Source organism: Amphibalanus amphitrite, unplaced genomic scaffold (assembly GCF_019059575.1).
Source record: "Amphibalanus amphitrite isolate SeventyFive unplaced genomic scaffold, NRLGWU_Aamphi_draft 000320F_arrow, whole genome shotgun sequence".
In the NCBI taxonomy this organism is placed as follows: domain Eukaryota; kingdom Metazoa; phylum Arthropoda; class Thecostraca; order Balanomorpha; family Balanidae; genus Amphibalanus; species Amphibalanus amphitrite.
In genome coordinates, this window is record NW_024881815.1 from 448,159 (window position 1) to 470,752 (window position 22,594).

General features: G+C 54.6%; 1 protein-coding gene across 5 annotated transcripts in view; it reads right to left on the minus strand.

Annotated features, from left to right (window-relative positions):
- Positions 1–22,594, minus strand: part of LOC122388399 (actin cytoskeleton-regulatory complex protein PAN1-like) — a 63,061-nt gene that overhangs the window by 37,693 nt on the left and 2,774 nt on the right. The window contains exon 1 of one of the 5 annotated variants that reach the window (XM_043379445.1): positions 20,578–21,013. The exons of 3 other annotated variants lie outside the window; for them this stretch is intronic. The gene's annotated coding sequence lies outside the window, so the exon portion shown is untranslated. Of the gene's footprint in view, positions 1–1,265; positions 1,490–20,577; positions 21,014–22,594 lie in introns of those variants that run through there. One more of the 5 variants, XM_043379446.1, reaches the window with a different exon arrangement.

Consider the following 22,594-nt stretch of genomic DNA (forward strand, 5'->3'; position numbering starts at 1 on the left):
GGTGTGAGACGCGTCACTGGGTCAGACTCAGAGCTCCGAGGTGCCGGCCGGAGGTCACCGCCAGACCGCGGGGTCACGGCCCAAGGGCGCGCGGTGCGTCAAACGGCACCATCGTTTGTCTCGTTTGTTTCGTTTGACCCCGTCAGCGCCGTAGTGGGAGCGTTTTGGCCCGGCCGGATCGCATTACTTTTGTGGCACTGTTATACGGCTGGGAGCGAGACAAGGTCAGGGGGGCGGGGGGAGGGGCGGCCGTTCCAGGTCATGCGAGACGTTAAGACTCATCGCGATGATACATGCTGCGGCTCTGACCAGAGCCGATAGCAGCAGATGAACCACAGTCTGATTTGACAGACAGGATAACTAAAAGGCGGACAAAGACGTCACGCTCGGGCAAACCAAATTGGTGTGCCGCGTCAACTGTTCAATGTTCAGCATAATTGAAATGATAGCAATGACATATTTGACATTCCCCTGCAACTAAGCTCAAAGCATCATCGTCGTCATGACGATGCCATTGCGATAGCAAATAACAGCATTGCCAACTTCTATGCGTTGTAGCACGATAACACAGCACCACAATGCAGCAAGCAATCAACTTACTACTCGGTCTCGACTAATCAGCAGCTGAAACATTGCGTTACCAAATCAACTAGACCACGATCAATGGCATCCACGTGTTCCAGTGGAAATAGCGTTATAAATCAGCCCGTATCGCCAGTTCATCAGTCGCTGACATGAGCCTCATGGACCACGGTATGTGACCATCAGCCGTGGCATAGCACGGGAAGAAATATGGGTGGCCACCGCATGTTCCAGAGGCACGTGTCCGCAGTCAGCATGGTTGCCGGCGGCGAGTTCATGACGCCAGAACTAGCCAGAGATATGGCTGGAACATGACGGGTATGATATACTGCAACAGCTCTCATCTAGCTCACTCGCGGACCAGCATCACGGTATCATCCCGCGTCGGCGATTTCGTGTGACACCAGGCCACCCATGGGGGGGGGGGGCGGACTGATCGACACCTCAGTTCGGACCCAGCAGCCGTGGGCCGCGCGCCGCCCCCACGTGCGCTCGTTTTTATCCGACAGTCCGTACCGACTCCCGACACACTCGCAGGCGGTTGGACCACCTCCTCCGCCGCGCTCCGCGTGAGCCGGTCGCCACAAAAACCCACCCCAGACACAGGGCGGACGGTACGGCAGGTGCCGGGGACGGTGGTCGGTCCCCGCGTGGGAAGGGGGGTGTGAGGCGGTGAGTCATACCTGGTGGATGGTTGGTGTGACCAGTCCGGCCCCGCGTGGGATATGTTGATGACCAGAGGCCGGCCGTTGGACCTCTGCAGCTCCCCGAGTCAGTAGCACGCTCGAGGAACGTAGCCAGCCGTCGGGGCGATTTGGGGCACTCCGGAGATACCACACAGGTGTCACTGGCACTTTTTTCGGCGGCACTACCCGCCGACACAGGTACTCGGTCGAGCCGCGGCGGTACACTGCAGTCGGGCGGGGGCGGGGGCGGGGCAGGGGCGGCCTTGTGACGCCCGGCCGCGCTGCCGGGTTTCCCACCGTGACGAGCTGTGACGGAAGGATCAGCGGGCGGCGCGCCGGCCGCGGGCCGACAGGTGCGCCGTCTCGGGGTCTGCTCAGAGCGGGCCGAGAGCCGTCACGGAGCCGTGTCACGGAACGGCGACACCGTCACACCGACACCGCCGGGACGGCGTCACGTCACGCCCCCGTCCGACACCGCCCCGTCACCCGTCACGGTAAACCGAGAGTGACTGGTGGCGGGCGGTGAAATTTGATTGGCCCTGGACACAGCGACATATTGGGACATGATTATAACAATCAGCTCAGCTTCGACAGAGGCGTGACCGGCCCCGGGTCATGACACATTCATAACTTGCACCATGCCACGCCGCGCCGAGTATAAATGGCCCCGCTACCCCTGCCAGATTGGAACACGCACATGCTCCCGCTATAATCGACATGACTCAGTCAGGTCCGCCCGCCCACGGCACGACTGCAGGCGCAAATCACGACCAGTAGCGATACGAACCGTTTGCAGAGAAGTGAGTCAACGGCCGAACGCTGAGTCGTGCCCCGCCCTTTTCAGAGTAAGCTGGTCACGAGCCGGCAGCAGCGCGTGTCGAACGCTAATGAACACCACGAGCCAGATCAGCGCGGCAGTCTGCGTCCCTCAGCACAACCACGTGACTAAACGACGGCTGATTGCCGCCGACGTCTGCGCCTCAGCATGGGACAGCCGTAGGCAATAGCACCACAGCAGCCTGACTAAAACCAGGAACATTCGGCGCCCAAGCGAGCCAGCGATAGAGCAGTTGCAGCCATCGCTATTTCATGTTTATGATGCACCAACACTGGGTGCAGACGAATCAAACAAGTCAGCTATAAATCAGTTATTTCAAGTTTATTGTACAAGACAAAGCTTTCGATACATAAAGTATCTTGATCACTGTCAATGAGATGTAGAATATTTGAAAATTCACAAATAACAAAAACCGACGTAAGTCGTTGTATTTCTTTCTTCCTAACATGTGACATTCACCCTATGACACTTTCACTGCTAATTTTGCTGCTATGCTAGACCATGTAATAAACCCGTTTCTTGTGTTGAACGTATTTCTTGACATGATATGAGCCGCTTCGAGACATTTTCGTTTTCGTTTCTTCATATTTCGTTCCAATATTTTGGTATCGTCCCACTTCGGCAGGTGCTGGCATTCTTCTATGTGTAGTACGATCGCATTGGAAGTCCGGTGAAATTTGACATCGTTCTTATGTTCCTGTAATCACGTTTTTAATCCCCTTCCTGTCTCGCCTACGTAAGTCTTATAACACCCCGAACAAGGCACTTCGTAAACAATGCTCTTCTCGGAGCCTTCGTTTTTCTCTTTTCTTTCTAATATGTTCTTGATTTTCTGTCCTGAGTTCGTAGCAATCCGCACACCTATGCTCTCTAGTTGCTTTGAGATGGCATTCGCTTCTCTTGAATAGGGAATCGTTATCCATCTATCAGGCTTGTCTGTACGCTTCTTCATTTGTCCTCTCTTCTTTTTCTTGACGATTTCTTCTGCTTAGAATATTTTCAAATATTCTACATCTCATTGACAGTGATCAAGATACTTTATGTATCGAAAGCTTTGTCTTGTACAATAAACTTGAGTTATTATCGTCATTTCACATCTGTCATGGATTCGTTACAAATCAGTTATTGCCACTATCATACAATGTCCCCTTGTTGGTAATAAGCTCGTCTTATCAGAGCCGCGGGTGCCGCCTGCCGCGGACAGCGGTGCCCGGCGCAGCGACAGATTTTGTGCTGACCGCAGCACTGCATAGATTGCATTGTCTGCCGCACACGCCCTCAGATCTTGGGACGAAGGCGGGGGCCGAGTGAGGCCACTGTCCGACACACTCGAGAGCCACTTGCGCGCGCGGCGACCGCCGGAGGTCGGAGGCAGATGAGCCCCTGTCGCCAGGAGCGGGGAGAGGGAGAGGGGGGCTCAGAGCACGGGTCACACGGGTCACACGGGTCAGCAGGATCGGACCGATAGTTGTCAGGGCGATAACTGAGCCGGCAGCAATGCTTTCAACGCACTTGTGTCAAAGAGAGCATCAAAAGTGTGAGACGTCAAACGTCAGAATGATTTTTTTTTTCTGTCGTAGACTCTGGACACCATTTTCTCCATTATGATACAGATCATAACACCTGACTCTCACCCTTTACTCTTGCAGAGCGCGTCCGGAATATCTCTCCAACAAATGAGCTGCCCACCGAGCCAACCCAACACCTCAGCTGAGCGGGTCGCCCGCCGAGCCAGCCCCACAGCTCAGCTGCTCTCAGCGGGTAGTTACCGGGCGGTGGACTGTCGCCTGCAGCCCGTGTAACCCAGTACGGCCACCCCAGTCCGGCTGTGGCACCTGACACCACCCCGTGACCGCCGGACGAGGGTCACCTCGCAGCTCCAGCCAGCAGACCGCAGCGTCGGTCACCGGCGGGCTGACGTGAGAGGAAGAGCCCAACCCTTGACTTCAGAGTCGTGGGCGGCACCGCAGCAGCAGCGGCGGCGCGGGCGGGGGCGGGGGCGGCAGCGGACGTGACGGCATGCGACCCGCCCGGCCCGGAAGTGGGCGGCGGCGGCGGCAGCGGCGGCGGTGCGACACGGCCCGTCGAGCCGGAACCCACGCCGGCGTCGGTCCCGCGGCTTTATGTACCGCTGTTCGCGACCAGCGACTGAGCGTACCGCTGTACCCATGAGTCGTGTACCGCTGACGGTGCACGGTACTGTACTCTGGTGGGTAACAGCCCGTACCAACCGACAGCGGCGACCAATGTAGTGAGAACGCGCCCTCTAGGCCGGGCAGCCCTACTGATAACTCGGTCCAAACTATCGAGTACGGACTGGTGATCTGATGATGCATACAAGATTGTCGACAGCCATTACTAATGGCGGAGGACATGGGAAAGAGAGGGGAGGAGAGAGGAAGAGAGAGCGCGCTACCAGTGCCGTATCACTCGATCAGCGTCACTCGATCAGTATTCTGCTGCCTGTCGTAGTTCTTTGGGGGGGGGGGGGGGGGAGAACGGAAAACCGTGCGTGGTCGATGCTGCGCCGCCCGATGACTCATGCTCGTGCGGTCGGCGGTCAGCTGACTGTGCGCCGATGACGTCAGTGAGGACTGATGACGTCAGCGGTGCGCCGGCGTTTGACGCACAGCCAGAGCTGGTAATCTGGCACGGGGACCGAGGCCGAGGTGCCGGAGATGGCGAGCTGCCACGGCGCGAGGTCAGCTCGGGCAGAAAAACGGCGCCTGGCCGCGGACACAGTCCAGGGAGGACAACTGCCAAGCTGCGGAATGAAGCTGTGCGGCCGTCAGCGTCGACAGGATAGCTGCAGCTGCCAGCTGCGTGCGTGAAGCTCTGCAACGCCAGTCTCGACACAGCAAGTCGAAAGTGGTCTATCACTTTTGCGTAAAAAGAGATTTCTATTTTTTAACGTGCATTGTCAATGCAGCACGTCACCATACCAATGCGTCATTTGTGCAATGTTAACACACGCATTTGGTACATTAGTTTGTATGAAAGATTCAGCCATGGCAAGAGCTCCTGTCGTATCCCAGACTCATAAATTATTGCCCTATGCTACGCCTCCCCCTTCCGATAAGGTTTCTCCGCTGAAAATCCTACCCACAAATGGGTATCTGACCCCCCGTGCAGAGTCCACCATCGCGGAGCTGCGCGATGCACAGAAGCTTGATAGCACGCTCGGTTTCACGAAGCCTCTGCAGCGGTCTGATACGGTCACCGCTGCGGGGGCCGCGCCGGTGGATCCGCCGGCTCGGGTGCGATAACGACGGACAGTTCCACGGACCGCAGCCATCAGCGGCGTCCACTGGCGATAATGGCATTTGGGAAATGCTATTCCAAAAATGAAGGCAATTCTTGTCTACAGCTGATGTGTGTCGCATATGGCAGACAATTAGGTAGGTAGGTTTAGTCGAGGGTTAGAAAGGCGAACAGCTTCAACTATAAATCCGTGGTCGTGAGTCATTTGTAAATAGTCGAGCCTCCATTGTTGGGCGACATAATAGCGTCCACATAAACATCTGGCGATGACAAGCCTGACAGCGAGCCCGTAATTTACATTGTTGATGGAAGCATAACTGCATGCGAAAACACCAAGCGGCTGGAGCTTCGAGCCGTCTTCATATATGGGCGAACATTATGACCCAACAATGAGCAATTTACCACATGCCGAGATATCCCTTTAACATTAGCACGTGCATTTGGGAAATGACTTCGGCCCGCCTCGGCTAATGTTGAAGGTATTTGGGAAACGATTCGGCCCTAGGGCTTTTTGATTTTCCCAGACAAAATCTTACTGAATATTCTGAGTGGAAGAACCAATTTCAAAGAAGATATTTACGGATTGTGTGTTCACTAACAGCAACAGCAAAAGTAAGTGCCTGCGTGTTTACTTACTTTTGCTGTCAACGTAATTCAACTAAACAAGGCTATCGTTCCAATGCCAATGTATTTATTGCTGCAGAACATGGTCGGAATAATCATTATTATCTATTTCTACATAATGCACGCAAAAAACGAACAATTTAAATGCGTAAAGCATCTTAACGTGCCACAATGAAACATTTGATATTCTTCCAGCTGGGATCTAAGACGCGTTTGATTCAGCGTTTCACCCAATTTTCAGTTTTCCTCACGGTTTCCTCACTCCTGCTGGACTCCATATCTTTATTCTAACTTCTGGCGCTTCATCATCTTCATCCTCAGCTTTTTCAAACCCTAAATAAGGGGGAAGTAGGAATTTCATCTTTCATACTCAACGCAGCTCAATAATGAAAAACACAAAAAAATAATCACGGTGACTATAAATATGAACATATAGTACTAATATAATATTAACACAATATTAAGAATAAAGTGTAAAATATCAAATGAATATGATATTAACTGTTGCGCCGGTACGGCATGTGGTAAATCCTATATAGCCTTGGAGTTCTATAGCCTTGGGCAAGGCCGTATAAGAGAGGTAGAATCATCCCGCAATTTCCAATGGACCGGTCGCTAAGCATTAGCGTGACGTCACTGGTGGATACCGCGCGGCGCCCGGCTCCAAGCCGTACGTCGGGTACATTTGGCACTTTATCGTTGCTATTACTGAACGTAACGACAACTAATGACTCTTAATAACTTTTTTATCCACCTAAAGCTGATTTCCTTGCCGATACATGCCGACCCGAGCCCCAGGGTTGACAATCTTGGGATATATGGGTCGGATGGGCGACCTCGCGACGGGAGAAGGAACGATTGCAATTGTTGTGTCCCGCACCGCCGATTGCATTCTCTATCTGCACCCGGAGGGGGGGGGGGCAGGGGGCACGTGTCCCCGTCGGATCAGGGGGCCTCTCGGGCCCGAGGGGCCCTGCGATGCCAATTGGCGGCTGAGGGTCCACGCTGGCATTTTCGACTCAGAAGGGCCCCACAGGGCTCGAAAGAACACCTTATGTGCTCCGAATAGCCACACAATAGCCACACTTCTCTCCATAAGAGCCACACACCGGCTTTTTATTGTTCCTTGTCGGCATTTGAGGGCCCCTTGCCGGCCTCTCAGGGCCCATTGGCGACCTCTGAGGGCTAATTGCCGGCCTCTGAGGGCCCTTACCGGCCTATCAGGGACCAGCAGCTCTAAGGGTTCCACACACGCCTGTGATGACCCCCTAAACCAATAGTTGAAGGCCCCCACAACGGCGCCTGCGAGAGCCCTCACCGGCGGCTGTGAAAGCCCCAAAGCGGTGCCCAGCTGAGGGCCCCACACTGCCACCTCTGAGTTCAACCGACACCCCTGAATGAAGTTCCAAACTCCAAAGGCCCAAACCAGTGCTTCTTAAGGCCATATATCGGCGGCTCTGAGGGCTCAACGCCGGAGCCTCTGACGGCCTAAGACGGGACCTTCTCGTCGGACGGCCACTCACCGGTGACTTTTGAGGGCCCCGCACCGACGACTCTGAGGGCCCCCACCGGCATCTGAGAGTACCTTGCTGGTCTCTGAGGACTCCACAGGGCTCCTGAAGACACTGCAGACCTCTTAAGGGCCCTTTGTCGGTCTCTGAGAGCCCCTGTCGGCTTATAAAGGGTTCGAGCCAGCAGCTCTAAGGGTCCCACACCCGACTGTGATGACCCCACACTGCAGTGTCTCTGAGGGCCCACAATGACAACGTGAGGACTCTCACCGGCGCCTCTGAGGGCCACACACTAGCACCTCAGAGGGCCCACAGCGGCACCTCCGGGGCCCCGCACCAATGCCTCTGAGGGCCCACACCAGTGCAGGCTTCATAACCGGCGGCCCTGAGGGCACTACACCGGTGATTTTTGGGGGCCTACCGAAGGCACAACACAATCCCTTAGTCTCGCTGAGTTTCCACCCCAATCCCATACCGGCTTCTATCCCAATTCCGGATCTAGCAATCCCCCCCCCCCATGGGTCAGCGGCGCCGCGCTGGTGTCGGTGCCGGGGGCCAGCGCCATCGGGGCGGCAGTCGGCCACGCGCACTCAATGGTTAGCGCTTAGCACCGGCGGCTAGCGCACGCCCGGCGTGTTATCGGCCGTGAGCCGCTCCAAAACGGATGCAGTAACTGGTCGATATAGGCAGTAAGCAGATGAGGAGATGCAGGTGGATTGATAACCGGCAAGCTTTTGTATTTTACGAGGGCGAAGGGTCGAAGTCGGCTGCTACGCCGTGAGCGGATTTTATCAGATGCCGGTTCACTATGACCTTTATCCTGGTCCTGGTCCGCTGACGCACTCTTGGAGAGCCGAGTCACAGCAAAACTCCATCCACGACTGTATCTATACGGCTTACGCTTTTCTGAAAACGTCTGCGTTTGGCCTACGGGCCCGGCCGGCCGGCCGGCCCCGATTGGTGATCCACCAGTGACGTCACTGGTAGTGTTAAGCTGATTGGCGAATAATACATGGGCAGAACCGGGACGACATCCCCCTGGCCTTGGGTAAATCTCTTCCCAACCTTGGGCTGTGAAAATGCAGTTTTATTCACCTCGGTTTTTTGCTACGGACCTCGTGCCTACCGGCACTCGGTCCTCCGCACAAAAACCTCGGTGAATAAAACGCATTTTCCCAGCCCCGGTCGGGAATATATAAACGGACGCCATTTAATTGCGTCCCAGAAAAGCTATTTCTGGCATCTAAAAGCTGACTCGCCCCAAAATTGGTCCTCAGCACCTATTCGGTGGATACCAGCACCAATCATGAAAAATGACCTTAATTAGCTGTTTCTGGCACCTATTCATCGGTACGCCTTACTCTTTTTTCTGAATCTGGCACCTAAATGCTGAGCGTAGCACCAATCTAGTAGAAAAATGAACTACTGGCTGGTAGAATCATGTTGTTCTGGTATAATGACCCCTGGAGTCTAGCCTAAAGGTTGCCAGTGAAGCTACACTCTAAGACAGCCCTGTATTGATCTCAGCATTGTATATGACGTTTAAGTAAGCAAATCATATTGATTTGTTTGAAAAAAACAATATCATTTGAATATTTAAAAGTATTTATTTGTAATGCTTAAAGGGAAACATTTTTTGTGAGTAATTGTCTCGATTTTGACCATTAAAACGGGTATTGTATTTTTTGACGTCATCAAATAGCTCCAAAAAAGAAATGTAATGTTTTCATTCCGTTCAAGGCCGCTGAAGAAACGCGGGATCTTGCGTGGGACATTGTCCGTTGTTTGTTTGCCGCGCAGAGTTGTGCCGTGGTTGTGCCTTTTTCATCCGTTTCTTACTTATGTCATATGTGTGCATGAAGCTTTGATTTTGTTTTTGGTTATTGTGTGGCCGGTCAGTCAAACGCCCCTGTAGAAACCGGATGCTGCGTTTGATCGAGATGGAGTCAGACGATGATTGCAGAAAGCTAATAATATTGAAAAGAGGGCCGGTTGCGTGGCATGTCTGTTCAGAGTTGACATTTTGCTTTACTCCAGTTTATGACCTGAGAGCCTGGCTGGAAGTGACGGATCCAAACTTTTCACGTTAAAATGGCTGAGGGTGCAATAATCTCTAGTCTCTTCTCTACATAGCGGGCTGGTATAGGACCGTCTTGCTATGCTGCACCATAGCTGGCTAGTGATTCTCTTTTGGCTAGAAATGGCATTAATCATTATCTCCACTGGCGAAAATGGCACTTGACATCACCGAATGCAACGTTCATGTTGTTAGGATACATAAAATCAGGAAGATTACGCGAATTAGGTAGGCAAACGTGGAATAAAATAGGTGCTGGATGTTTTGGTTTTGGTGCTGAATCAGCAAACAGCAAATACGGAGTTCAACTAGACGATCTGGCAACTTTAGGCTGTGTGGAAGCAATTAGGTGCCAGATTCAGATATTAGGGTCGAATAAGCATTTTGGGGCTGATCAGCAATTAGGTGCCAGAAACAGCTTTTTAGGGACCAGAAACAAATATTCCCCTATATAAACTCAGGACACACAGAGTTACCCAAAAATTGTCAACCCGCTCGCTTCTTTGAAACAAAAGCAATTACAGAAGCTATAAGCCAACCTATTTCCACTTTTGGGTCTGATTATAGCCTGCTGCGAGTATATATTGCCACGGCTGACCAATTTCATCCCGTTATAGATCAGTTCGGCGGGCGGTCGCTATTCTGAGACTCCACTATGCGGCTTCCGAACCTCCTCTGCCCCATATGAGCGGGATTCGGCCTCTTCGGGGCGTCTCCGGGGCGTCGGTATCGATCCCAATAGAGCACGGTCCGAGCCGGGGCGCAATCAGCGGCCTGCGCCGCGGCCCGGCCGGCCGTGCTCATTAGATGACAGGAGCGGCGGCCGACGCCGTCCGGGACTGGAGAGAGAGAGCCATGGACACATGAGAAAGAGGCAAAGACGCAGTTCGGCGGGTCACGCTGCCAAAAACCACGGAAGCATTGATCAAGACATCAGTCTTCCACCCTCCCACCTGTCATTTTTTCCGGATCATCCTCACATACCCTTGAGCACTGCGCAAAACGTCGCTGGGTAATCTGTGAAGGCACGCGGCCAGGGCTTACCTACATGCATTGTCAGGTCGGGTGATCGAGGATCAAAGTCCTTTGACAATAGACAATGGCACTCGGCGGTGAGTCAGAGCTCAGATCTGGGACAGAGCTGTTCAGAGGGAGACCCAGGCCGGATACGGGTCAGGTTCTGCAGCGGAGCAACTCCTTATGCTCCCTCGCGCTCAGAGTGACGCCACGCCACCAATGAGGGTATCGGTACCGGGAGCAGCGACACGGAGCCATACCGTCACGATTCATAGTGAGAGAGCGGTTGAGAAATATGAGACGTCGTGCTGCTTCCAATCCAGCACCCTAAGCATTCCCTTCATCAATATAAATTATGCTGGTCAAACTCAAGACAACTCAGTCCTCATCAGACGAACCCAGTCTCCTTTAGGCCGACCCCGTCAGCATCACGTCAGACAGACCTGTCAGATGGACCCAGTTCCCGTCAGATGGCCTCAGTGCACCCAGGTCTTCCTCACCCCGGAAGCGGGCCCGACTGCCAACCACCGAGCCGGTGTCTGGCAGCGACGGACAGAGCCCGGGACCGTGCCAGACCCGACCTGGGGGCTCGGCCGACGGCCCGCTGAGAGCGACGGGGTGAGAATAGCTCACCTACCAGGGTGAGAATAGCTCACCTACTGCCGAGGTGAGAATATCTTACTGAGAAGAGCACGCTCGGCGCCGGCGGAGGCGTGCCGCCAGCGGACAGCCGGCATCCCAGAATGCGTCACTTTAGAGTATCCACATTAGGGAAAGTAAAATTTCCATTGCCTGTAACCTGCATGCATTTCTCAACCAGGTAATCTTGTCAGGCGATGTCTGGTCAAACTATGCACTTAAACCAGAATCACCAATCCATGTTTGAGGGAAAGTAAATTGGTTGTTTGCCAACATCAAACGAACATGTATGCGGATGACGTCAAAATTTACCGGAAAATCCTCTCCCCATCTGACGGACTACAACTGCAGCGGGACCTTGACCGTCTGTCGGCGTGGTCCGTCAGGTGGGGACTGACCCTAAATCCAGCAAAATGCAAATCTTTCACGATGACTCTCAGGCGTGCCCCCGTCCGGACCAAGTATTGTGTCGCCGACACCGAGCTGGAATCTGTTGCAAAAATTAAAGACTTAGGTGTAACACTGGACACGAAGCTGACATTTGAGCCGCATGTGTCCGACATTGTCAGTAGAGCAAACCGTGCGCTCGGTCTTCTGATCCGTTCGTTCCAGGTCGGTGTCGGCGAGTCAAAATTCAACCGCGGAGCGGCGCTCGCTGCCTACTACGCTAACGTGCGTTCCATTTTAGAGTACGGCAGCGTGGTCTGGGCGGGGGCGGCCAAGTCCCACACGGTGCGGGTCGATCGGGTGCAGCATAAGTTCCTCATCTGGCTCATATCTCATAGCACTTCTGGACAGACAGCCTCACTTTCTTATGACAGTCTTCTGTCCCACTTCAAATTGCCAACCCTAGCAAAACGTAGAATTCAGCACGACATCATTTTTCTTAGAAACATTGTGCGAGGAAAAATCGATGCGCTAGTCTTACTCGACTCATTCCATCTACATGTGCCACCCCGATCGACCCGCACCCTCACACTGTTCAATGTACCACGAGCACGCGTGAGCACGATAGGAACTGGGATGTTCTGCAGGATCCCAAAACACATGAACGCCTTTTTGGCAAGTAATGCGAGCGCAGACATCTTCTCTGACAGCTTTGGAGTTTTTAGGGCTCGTTTGATCCATCATGTTTTATCCACATAGTCATCTCATTGCTCATGTTACACTCGCTGTTCAGCTCATCTGATGGTTTTTATTGTGGTTTTTATTGTAGTTTTTTAATATCAAAGTTTTTTTCTTTATTTTTACTTTCATATTTACTTATACACGTATTCTCACTCTTACCTTCATTCTCATATTTATACTTCGAACTGTGGATTTTGTTTTCAGTCTGAATGAATGTTCATACTCGTGCGGTTCCCTCATACCGTTGTGTGTGTTGATGCATTTCATTTTCCTGACTTCACCTGTTAGTGGAGAATTTCTCTGTTGGTGATAATCACAAATAAACAAATAAACAAATAAACAAACATATTTATTGGAATGAGCTTTGATGGGAATACGTCAACTACCGCCCGACCATCAAAGTACCAATACCCAAAGAACCACCAGCCTGGTGATGACGGCATTCGAAGGAATGTGTTTCCCGGAACCGCCTTCCTTTAGAACCAGCACTGCGGGCGCGACTGACTGCGCCTGAGGCGAAGTCAGTCGCGCCTGACAGCGACACTGCAGGCGGCCGGACCACCGCCATTCGCCGGCCGTCAGCGGCGACAGTCGGAACCCTCAGAGGTCACAGGAAGGGCCCGCCAAAGGTCAGAGGTCGCCCCTCCCAGACGTCTGACCCGCCGTCCCCAGCCGCGCCGATCTCGACACAGACGGTCCGGCCGCGGCGATAAGGGCCGCTCCGAGATTGGCGGTCGGCGCGGCGTACGGAGAAGCTCTGCGCTGCGCCACTGGCCGTCCGAGCCGGAAGGCAGGACGCCGGCGACAGATCAGGGTCGTGGGGACCGTCTCCGCGCCAGATAAAGGGAGATATGAGAGCCACGGAGCCGTTCCTAATGGCAGACGGATGGACGAAAACTCCTGGGTAGTGGGGAATCGCCTGAGAGCCTGGAAGCTGAGTGCCTCCAGCGGACTTCCAGGACTACTCAGAATCCAAACAGCCAGGACAAAGCAGCTCTTACCCGGGAAGTTGAGAAACTTGATATGAATCAAAAGAACAGAATAACAAAAAGATGCGGACGCAAGAGATCACGAAACGTCACAATGACCTGTGACACACAGGTATGAGTCACCTCCGGTGTTGGCGGCTGCGCTGTTGGACCGATACCAAGCATCCCCTGGAACAGTCCTCTGTTGCGCCCGCCAGCCGCCTCCATCAGCCCGCTTCCGGTGGATCCAGGAGGCCTTACCCCCGGATGGACATCAGATGGGGCACGACAGGACGCCGAGGGCGCAGTGTCACAGCCCACAGAGCTCGGCGTCACAGCCCACAGACCTCGGCGTCACAGCACCGCGTCAGGGCAGTGCCACAGCGTCAGCTCCGTGACATGACCGCTTCCCGCAGCAGTGTGCCGCGGAGACTGACTCACAGGCGCGCCCGACCGACTCATGAGTCATCAGCCGACTCTCCATTGTGTGAGATCAGGTAAAGTGACGGAGACTCTAAGACAGGGCGGACTGTGACTCAGTCCCCCACGTCGCATCAGAGGCAGATGTGAGTCAGGGTTAGCACCAATTCCAGTAGCAGCAAAGCTGGGTATGTGTGCTCAGGATATCTTGCAGAGCTATGAGGTAAGTCTGGTAAGCCGTGTTTGCCAGCGTCCCGATAGCACCCTATCGGGCGGCTGATGAGTCATATCTGAGCACACAGAGTCAGAGTCAGTCGCTGCAGGCCGGTTATTGACTCAGGGCAGGTCAGGCGGTGTAACTTCACGGAATGCCAGCCGGGCGGGATTGGCTGCGACAGCCAGTCTGCCCAGATGCCGGCTGAATCAGTCTCAGAATCTCTTGGCACCTACCGCTGTTAAAGAGAGCTCGCTGGTCCAGAGGGCGGTCTCAGACACGTCAGATCAGCACCTTCAAGGACTGCGATTTTTAGCCCTAAAGTGTCCCCACTTCACCTCACCATCCCCGGCAACTCGTGCCTCGAACACCTGCGGGCTCACCTTAGCTGTCTGTGCGACGCGGTCGTCCCTCGACTATCCGAGGCAAGCACCAGTTGTTCGCGATAGACTTGCACTAGTTTCAGGCAGCCCTGTCTCACCCTTTCAGGAAGTCTTCCTGGCACACAGCGTGGCGGAACCTTCCCGAACAGAAACTCTCGAAAACCTCCCCCTAAACAGCCTGTCTCCCCCTCAGCTGCGCGGCGCCGGCGCGGGTGTGGCAGGTGCGGGCCCGCCGTGCCGACACCTGTGCGTGTCACCTGTCACGGTGTCACGGTGTCACTCTGTGTCAGACCGCTTCCGGCTGAGGGTGGCTGGCACAGACGGAATGAGGGAGAAACAGATGGGGGCGATACTAGGTGTATGAACGAGTATGGGGTCACGACCTGACACGGTGGAGCGCCGCCAGCGTGCTGTGAACGCGGCAGTGCCACGAGAACATGTGTGTCCTTTGATCCTCATATGCGTTTTGATAAATTTAATTGGTTGTTTGGCTAGATGAAAAACGTATTTCCTTGAGACCAGGATCAAGGCATTGTCAATGTGCAGACGGTCAGCTACTGGTAGATAGCCATTCGTCGTAAATGTAATTAATGGTTGCAAAGTGAAGCTGCGCTTCATTTGGCATTGATGTTATTCAGTTTTCATGAGCATCAAACGTGCAGCGAAACGGCACATTGGTTTTCCAACAAAGTGTGATAACTACCGAGAACGTGACCAGCTGGTACAGCAACGGTTCAATGGTTTTTACAAATAGCAATACTCGGCAGCGCCGATCGCCATCGAGTGTTATCGACGATACGGCACAGGCGTGCCGTGCCTGGTCAACAGGTCGGTGGGACCGGGCCAGGTGCGCTGAGAGGGCCCCGGGTGCGCTCAGACGGCCCCAGGTGCGTTCAGACGGCTCCGAGTGTGCTCAGAGGGCCCAGGTGCGCAGAACCTGCGGTGGCACACCCGGAAGACACCGCGCTCGGCGACCGTCCGTCCCACGGGGTGTAAACGCCAGACAGGTGCAGAGGGATGGCCGGGCACGGCAGCAAAGTTGCCACAGCCGCCCACGGGTGGGACAAAGTTCTGTCCGCGTCGCGGGCAGTCTCTCGGCACCTCCGCCTGCGGTCGACAGCGCCGGCGGTCCCGGAACCCGCACAGGGCTGGCGCTGGCGGCCGTCCAGGAACAGTTCGCAGAAGCGCAGCGCCGTGACAGCCGAGCTGCGGCGGCTGCGGCGTGGCGGTGGCAAACACGCCGCACGCAGCGGGCCGATAATGAGTGGGCTATCGAGCGCCGGCCCGAGGCGGGGCCGCGCCGGTCCAAGCTGCCGTCAGAGCACGATAAGTGAGCTCTGATCGAGAGAGCATGCAGTATACCCACAGGTGGACCGGCATGTGTCCACAGGTGTTGTGCAAAAACGGCCGTGCGTGACTTCATTACTGCAAGAGATAGGGAGGTCATGTTGACTCTACATAGGCGGTCGAGCTGATCGTGCATGTGCAGCGGCCGGATTCGTGCCGGATGCTTGGAGTTGGGTCAGCTGGTCGCCGAACCGACCGCTGACCGCTCAGATCAGCTCCGCAACGCTCAGCTGTTATGAGCTGACTGGTCGTGGGAATCAGAACTAATGACACGACCACACGTTTGTGACCGTAAACACGATGCAGCAGACCACAGTGTAGTCTCGCCGCCAAGCGGTTTTGCATGGATGATTACGACTGTAAATACGTTTAATGCACTGTAACCATTTCGGAGATTTGGGGATCCAGTTAAATCGGGAAAAATGTTTGGCATCGAAAGTGAGCTGGAGCAGCTGAGGTAAAAACCGCTGTTCTCCACTGCAAGCTTATCACGCGCAGCATCGTGTTAATCATCAGTGGACCGTGAACACCAGGCCAAAACGATCAACTCGAATACACACTGCCCCTCACCACCATATAAAGGTCCAGCCATATATACGAGCAACAACCTGCTCCCAAAAATGCATCCCTCGCATGAGCGAACACCCGGGATGAGTGCAGTTCATTATAGCTGTATCCTGCCAAAATGGTAACATTCCGCATCTCTGACCCGGCCGACCCGACCCGGCGTCACCTGATGTCACCGTTTGGCCCCTCAGACCTCAGGCCTCAGACCTCAGTGGACCACCTACAGAGCGCCGCGTCACCGGCGAGGAAGCGGGCGGTGCAGTAACAGCCGCCGACCATCACGAAACTCCCATCCCGCTAAGTGGCGGTGTTAGGCGGCACGTGCCGGCGCCGGAAGTCATCAGAGAGTAGGCGCCGCGGGTGCCAGAGAGATTTAGGAGTCAGGTCGACGATCAGACTGCTTCCAAGAGGTTAACGGTTTCCCGGCGACGAGCATATGCAAAGCAGCGACGAATTGGTTGTTGGGCGAGTAAAAGAGCATTTCACGTCACAATAGCGAAAATATACTATACACCAGAAGAAAAAAAAACATTGAAATCTAAAATGCCTGGAAGGAAGCCAATAACAGCGTTCCCAATGTGGCATCAGCTACCAACTTGAATGCGACTAATCGTTAAGTAAATGTGCCAAGATATCACGTTGCAAAGGATTAAGAAGCTGGCTTTGAGGTAGGCTAGGGCTAATATGACGAACGATGTTATCAACAATGTCACAACAAAAATCATCCCAACGTCCTAATTTCACGCTAACTCATAAAACGTTGAGAACAATAGATTGCGACAAGTTGGACATGCGATAAAATACCGAGATAAGACAAACAACAAAAGACGAGCCTCGCACCAGTCTATGTATGTACAATCTCTGAATGCATGCAGACCATCACTTTTACTGCTGCGGAGTGATAAGAAATGGATTAAGGCACCGATGCAGCAAGTGGGAGGGAGGGGAAGGGTGCAACCGATAAAGAGTGGGGGGGGGGGGGGCGTTACCGATACTGAGCGAAAGGGAGGGGGCGCCACCGGTCAGCGGGAGGGAGGGGAGGGGCGTTACAAGTCAGCATGAGACAGGGCAGGGGAGGGGGCGGCGCCGAAACAGTGAGGGGGTGGGGGACGGGCGAGGGGAAGGGGCGTTACCGGTCAGCGGAGTGAGGGGAGGGGGAACGTTACCGATCAGCAAGAGAAAGGGGAAGGGGAGGGGCGTTACCGGTCAGCAGGGGACAGGAGTGGGGGAGGAGGCGGTACCGGTCAGCAGGGGAGGGAGGGAGGGAGGGAGGGAGACAGACTTTACCGGTGAGCAGCTGCCAGGAGACGCGGCCGGTTCACCCACACGGGATGACTCACTCGGACGCTCCACCTCACGCGAGGACGACCCGCGGCGGTCAGTATTCACCGGTCGGCACACGGCACACCCTGTACCGGACAGCCTGTGTCACGGCCAGCCGCCTCTCTGCACTCGGCCGCAGTACCAACCTGGCGGCGGCGGGCGCTCACGGCTGCCCGACAGTGGTGCACGAACACCCCCTCCGCGCCCCCTCCCCCTGCGACAAAGGCAGGAAAACCGAGCCAGCCGCCAGCGGCCGCGCCGGCAAAGGAGAGCCCCCGACGGCCAATGACATGGCCGCGGTGACTTTCCACGGCCAGGTGGACAGTTGGCGTGAGTGAAAGCCCCGGGGGCATGGGAGAGAGGGAGGGAGGAAGGTCGCGACACGAAGCAGAGCGGAGGGATAATCATCGGCATCATGTCGGACATGACCGCCCCTCCGCTAACGAAGTTCCGCTGGCAGTCGCAGTCATGACAATAGAATGACTACCGAGACAGCTCGGCCGGCAGCCGGGTCACGTGACCCGAGCAGAGGTCACGTGTCAGGGGGTCACGTGGCCGGCTTCTCCGTATCGGTGCTGACAAAGACAATGTGGCCTGAAGGGTTCGACAAACCAGGCTGCTTGACGGTTTAGCCTAAATCTAAAACCGTCGTGCTCCGTGGAGCTCACAGATCCGCCAGCTATCTTTTCGGAGCACAGTTGGCAGTGGAAAGGGAGTGAGGTCACCGTTCAGCCCATACTGGCGGCCCGAGAACGCTGATAGAGCTGCCTCAGTCGAGGGCATAGCCGTCAGAGGCATATAGCTTCTGAGTCGTCGGAGAGCGAAATGAATGATCATGAATGAACAAACGAATCAACCGTGACCACTATCAATACACAAATCGCCTCCAGATTTTCGAACTTAATCTCTTCCGCTGGAATCGTCCGTGGTGCAGTGATTATTACGTACTAAGTGCTTGACATAAGACCAAAATGTCAGACCTCGACAGCCACAGAGTGCTACGCAAATGTAGGAAAACTCTTTTATAACGAGATTGCTTCATGCTTCTTAGTTAGCAGGCACATACTTCATCAAATATAAATTATCTGGTAAAACCTTCGAGGAAACAGCGCGTTAACAGTCGCAAGGAAACTATTCTCAGTTTGGATCACGCTTAGGAAGGCTATCAACGGATCTTTAACTCATTAAACTATAACTTGTCTGCATATGTACAGAAAGCGACGCTAGAAACTTCCGGTTTGTATTGCTAGACAATCGACCCGTGCCACAAAGAGAACGACAATACCATGTTTTCCGGTAGAGAAATATCCACCTCACCAAATCAATCAACTTCTTACTGCCGAGCTGAAGGACAGGCTGGGGTTGGACCACCAACAGGGCCGCGACGTACCGGCATTCATACCTCGCCGAGCCCAGACAAAGCCGAGCACGGCGACCGCCTGCCACAGACCAATCATGGCGATACAGAGGCGTGAAACGGCACCGCAGTGTCGCACCCAGACATGTAGCCGACGCCTTAGACCGCCACATCGCGCGGAGACATGGTCCGACCGCGCACATACACCGGCACACGGCGAACAACACCCAGCTTCAGCCACATACGGAAATCGAACAAAGATACCAACCACTGCGAACAAAGAGGCCCGACGCTTCCACCTTGTCGGCAGCTGACCAGGTCTGAGCAAAAACAGCTATCGATACAAGTGTCCCCGACAGCCGCGTCCACCGGCCGCTCCTCCTCTGTTCCGGAGACCAGAGACAGCAGTGCATGGCCTTGGCGGGTCGGCGCCGGTCCTGACAGGTCATCTGTCGTCGGTAGCGAGTCAGCGTCGGCCCTGCCAGGTCAGACGCCGGTCAGATTGTCTGCTGTCCCTGGCACTGCAGGGCTGCGGAGTCGATGGATTTTCAGTGACTCCCACTCCGACTCCGGATTTCAAAAACCAATTCCGACTTAGACTCTCCGAGTCCGAACAAAACTGTTGTGTTTACTCCGACCGACTCCAACTCCGACTCCCAAGCTCTGCCAGATCTGCGGAGTCGATGGGGATTTTCGGTGACTCCGACTCCGACTCCAGTTTCCGAAATAGACTCCGATTCCGAGCCCGGTCAGAACTGTCGACTCCGACCGACTCTGACTCCGACTCCGCAGCCCTGCCTGGCAGGTCGGTTGCCATCGCTGTGAAGTCGGGGCCAGGTCGGCGCCGTTCCTGGTGGGGGTCAGTGGAGAGTGACGTGCGGTAGCCCCGCCCGGCCGGGCAGCTGTTCCGGAAGCCACGAGCCGTTCTGGACACTGGCCGCCCAGCAGTTTCACTGGTGATGAAACGCACGGAACGCGCTGACCCGCATGGGTTGCGTAGGGATGAACGGAGCAACTCGGTATCTCTGGATCTTGCGCAACTGGCATGAAGTCTGCCCCAGCAAACAGCATTGAAATGGGAACAGAGAAAATCAACTCTGCCAACTGTCCAGCAAATGGCGTGTGTTGACGCCGTTATCGTAGTAAATATCCTTGTTAGAAGTATGCTGCCTCAGCACCACCAAAGATGAGTGTTTTGTTCGAGAAGTACGAGTAAACGAACTCACGAGGCGCCGTACACCGAGTGGGAGACAAGAAAAGATAAACAGTATGTAGACGACCTCTGATCCCGAGAAAAACTCACTCCAAAAACATGCATGAAAAACACGAGCCAACAAATAAACCAGACGGCGATAGATTCGTCAGCCCACCATCGCAGTCGCAATCGGACAGCACATGTTATCAGGGTGGCCTCAGCCGGATTAGCCCCGATCCGCGTGTAATCCGGTGCGCAGCCGCTGTATCGGCGGAGTTGGATTCGCCGGAGACGGGCCCATCCCGCCTGCAGCTCCACCCGGATAGCGGCGGCGCGTCCTCCGCCAACACCGATGACGTCCTCACCGCCCTCTGTCCTATGCCGAGAGCCGGCGATACCGACACGATATCCTCCTCCCTCCCAGCACGACCCCCTCTCACCTGAGACGGCCCCACTGGCGGCGGCTGAGGCTCCGGCAGGGCGGCTCTCACACCGCTGCGCCACCAGCGACTCAGGTGTGACTCAGAGGTCCCGATTGAGCCCTCGGCCGGCGGCAGCGCGATACGCTATCGTACCACCGTCACCGGCGGACAGCAGCCGCGCGCGGACCGACCACCGTGGGTGGATGTCGGTCCTCGGTTCTTGCTCTGTGGTCCTTTGTCCGCGGGTTGGTCCGGTCCACAACCCGCGACCGTCGTACTCTTGCAGCTGCCACACTACGGCAGGCGTCTCCACACACAAACACAAACACGCGACACAGAGGCGCGGGTGTGGCGGGCGGCGGGGGCGCGTTGCCGGCGGCGGCGCGCTGCGGACCGTCTGCGGCGGCAGCTGGAGGCGAGAGCGGCCGGCCGGCCGGCCGGCTGGACCGGGAACAATGCACCTGCGGCCGCCACCGGAGCAGAAAGGTCCGCCGCGCTCAGCCGTGACACCCGCCGACACCGGAAGGCGGCCAGCGGCACGGCGCCGAGCGCGCCCGCCGGGGTCGCACCGCCCGCCGGGGCGCGGAGGGTACTCTCCACAGGGCAGTACCCTCCGAATGGGCCAAGAATGGGCCATCAAATTCAACGATTCCAAAACAGTACAACAAACATTTTCCCACAAACCAAACAATACATCACCAAAACTCACTTTCGGAGGACTTCCAATACCCATAACAAAAACACACAGGCACCTTGGATTGACCTTTTCTAAAGACCTAAGATTCCACGAACACATAAACGCCATCCTTACAAAAGCTAACAAATCCCTCAGTCCATTATATCCCATAGCACGATTCCTTCCCCGAAACACTCTCGACGCAATCTACAAGACGTACATTCGACCACATCTAGACTACTGCGACACTATTTACGACGGACACATTACTATTCACGACACCATGAGACTAGAGACATTCCAAAACAGGGTAGCAAGACTAATAACAGGAGCACTTTTCAGGACCTCTTCTGACAAATTACGTTATGAATTAGGATGGGACAAACTAAAAACCAGACGACAACTTCACCGACTACTACTTTACCACAAACTATCAACACCCGGACGTCAAAATTTACCCTCTTATGTCACCTCTCTTCTACCGAATTCACGACATCAAGCCACACAAAGGACGCTAAGGAACGCCGCCCACCATTCCCAGCCACATGTACGCACAACCAAACACCAACGCACATTTATAACACTCACAGGAAAACAATGGAATCAACTACCAAACTCAATTAAGCATCTTCCCTACAAAGACTTCAGAAATGAGATCAAAGAGCTCATGTGCATGAACAAGCCTCCTCTTTACTACTCATACGGCACCACGACACTTAACACAATGCATACAAGAATACGACTTAATATGACGATACTAAACGAACATAAGTACAAAATACAAAAGACAGATAATCCTAAATGTTCATGTGGCAATTCCCAAGAAAACGTAAAACACTTTATATTTTCATGTCCAAACTACGACCAACAAAGAGACATACTCTACAACAGCCTGCGTCGCATCCTTAACTTTGACCTTAAACAAAAACCCAAATCATACCAACTTGAAGTCCTCCTGCACGGCCGCGGACTCGGTGGCGGGGGCGGTCGGCTGGTGGCTTGGCACTTCCAAAAATTTTTGCAAGAGTCAGGTAGATTTACCGGTGGATACTAAATTACCTATTCTGTTCGCTGAGCCGGGTGGGCCCGCGCCCGTCGCTGGGCACGCGTGGGGGCGGCTGGCTGCGCGGGGCAATCCTAGACACGGCGGCGGCGGTAGTGGTAGTGATACTGGAGATAGTGAAGAGGTCGAGATTTGGCGCCTCGAGATGAGCCCATGGCTTTTGCGCCAACTCTCCGTGATACATACTCGATGTACCTCATGTATTATGTCAATAAACTCCGTGTGTGTGTGTGTGTGTGTGTGGGCAGCGCTGCTTCTTACACCGGGGAACAGCCCATCATCCAGTCTCAATGAAT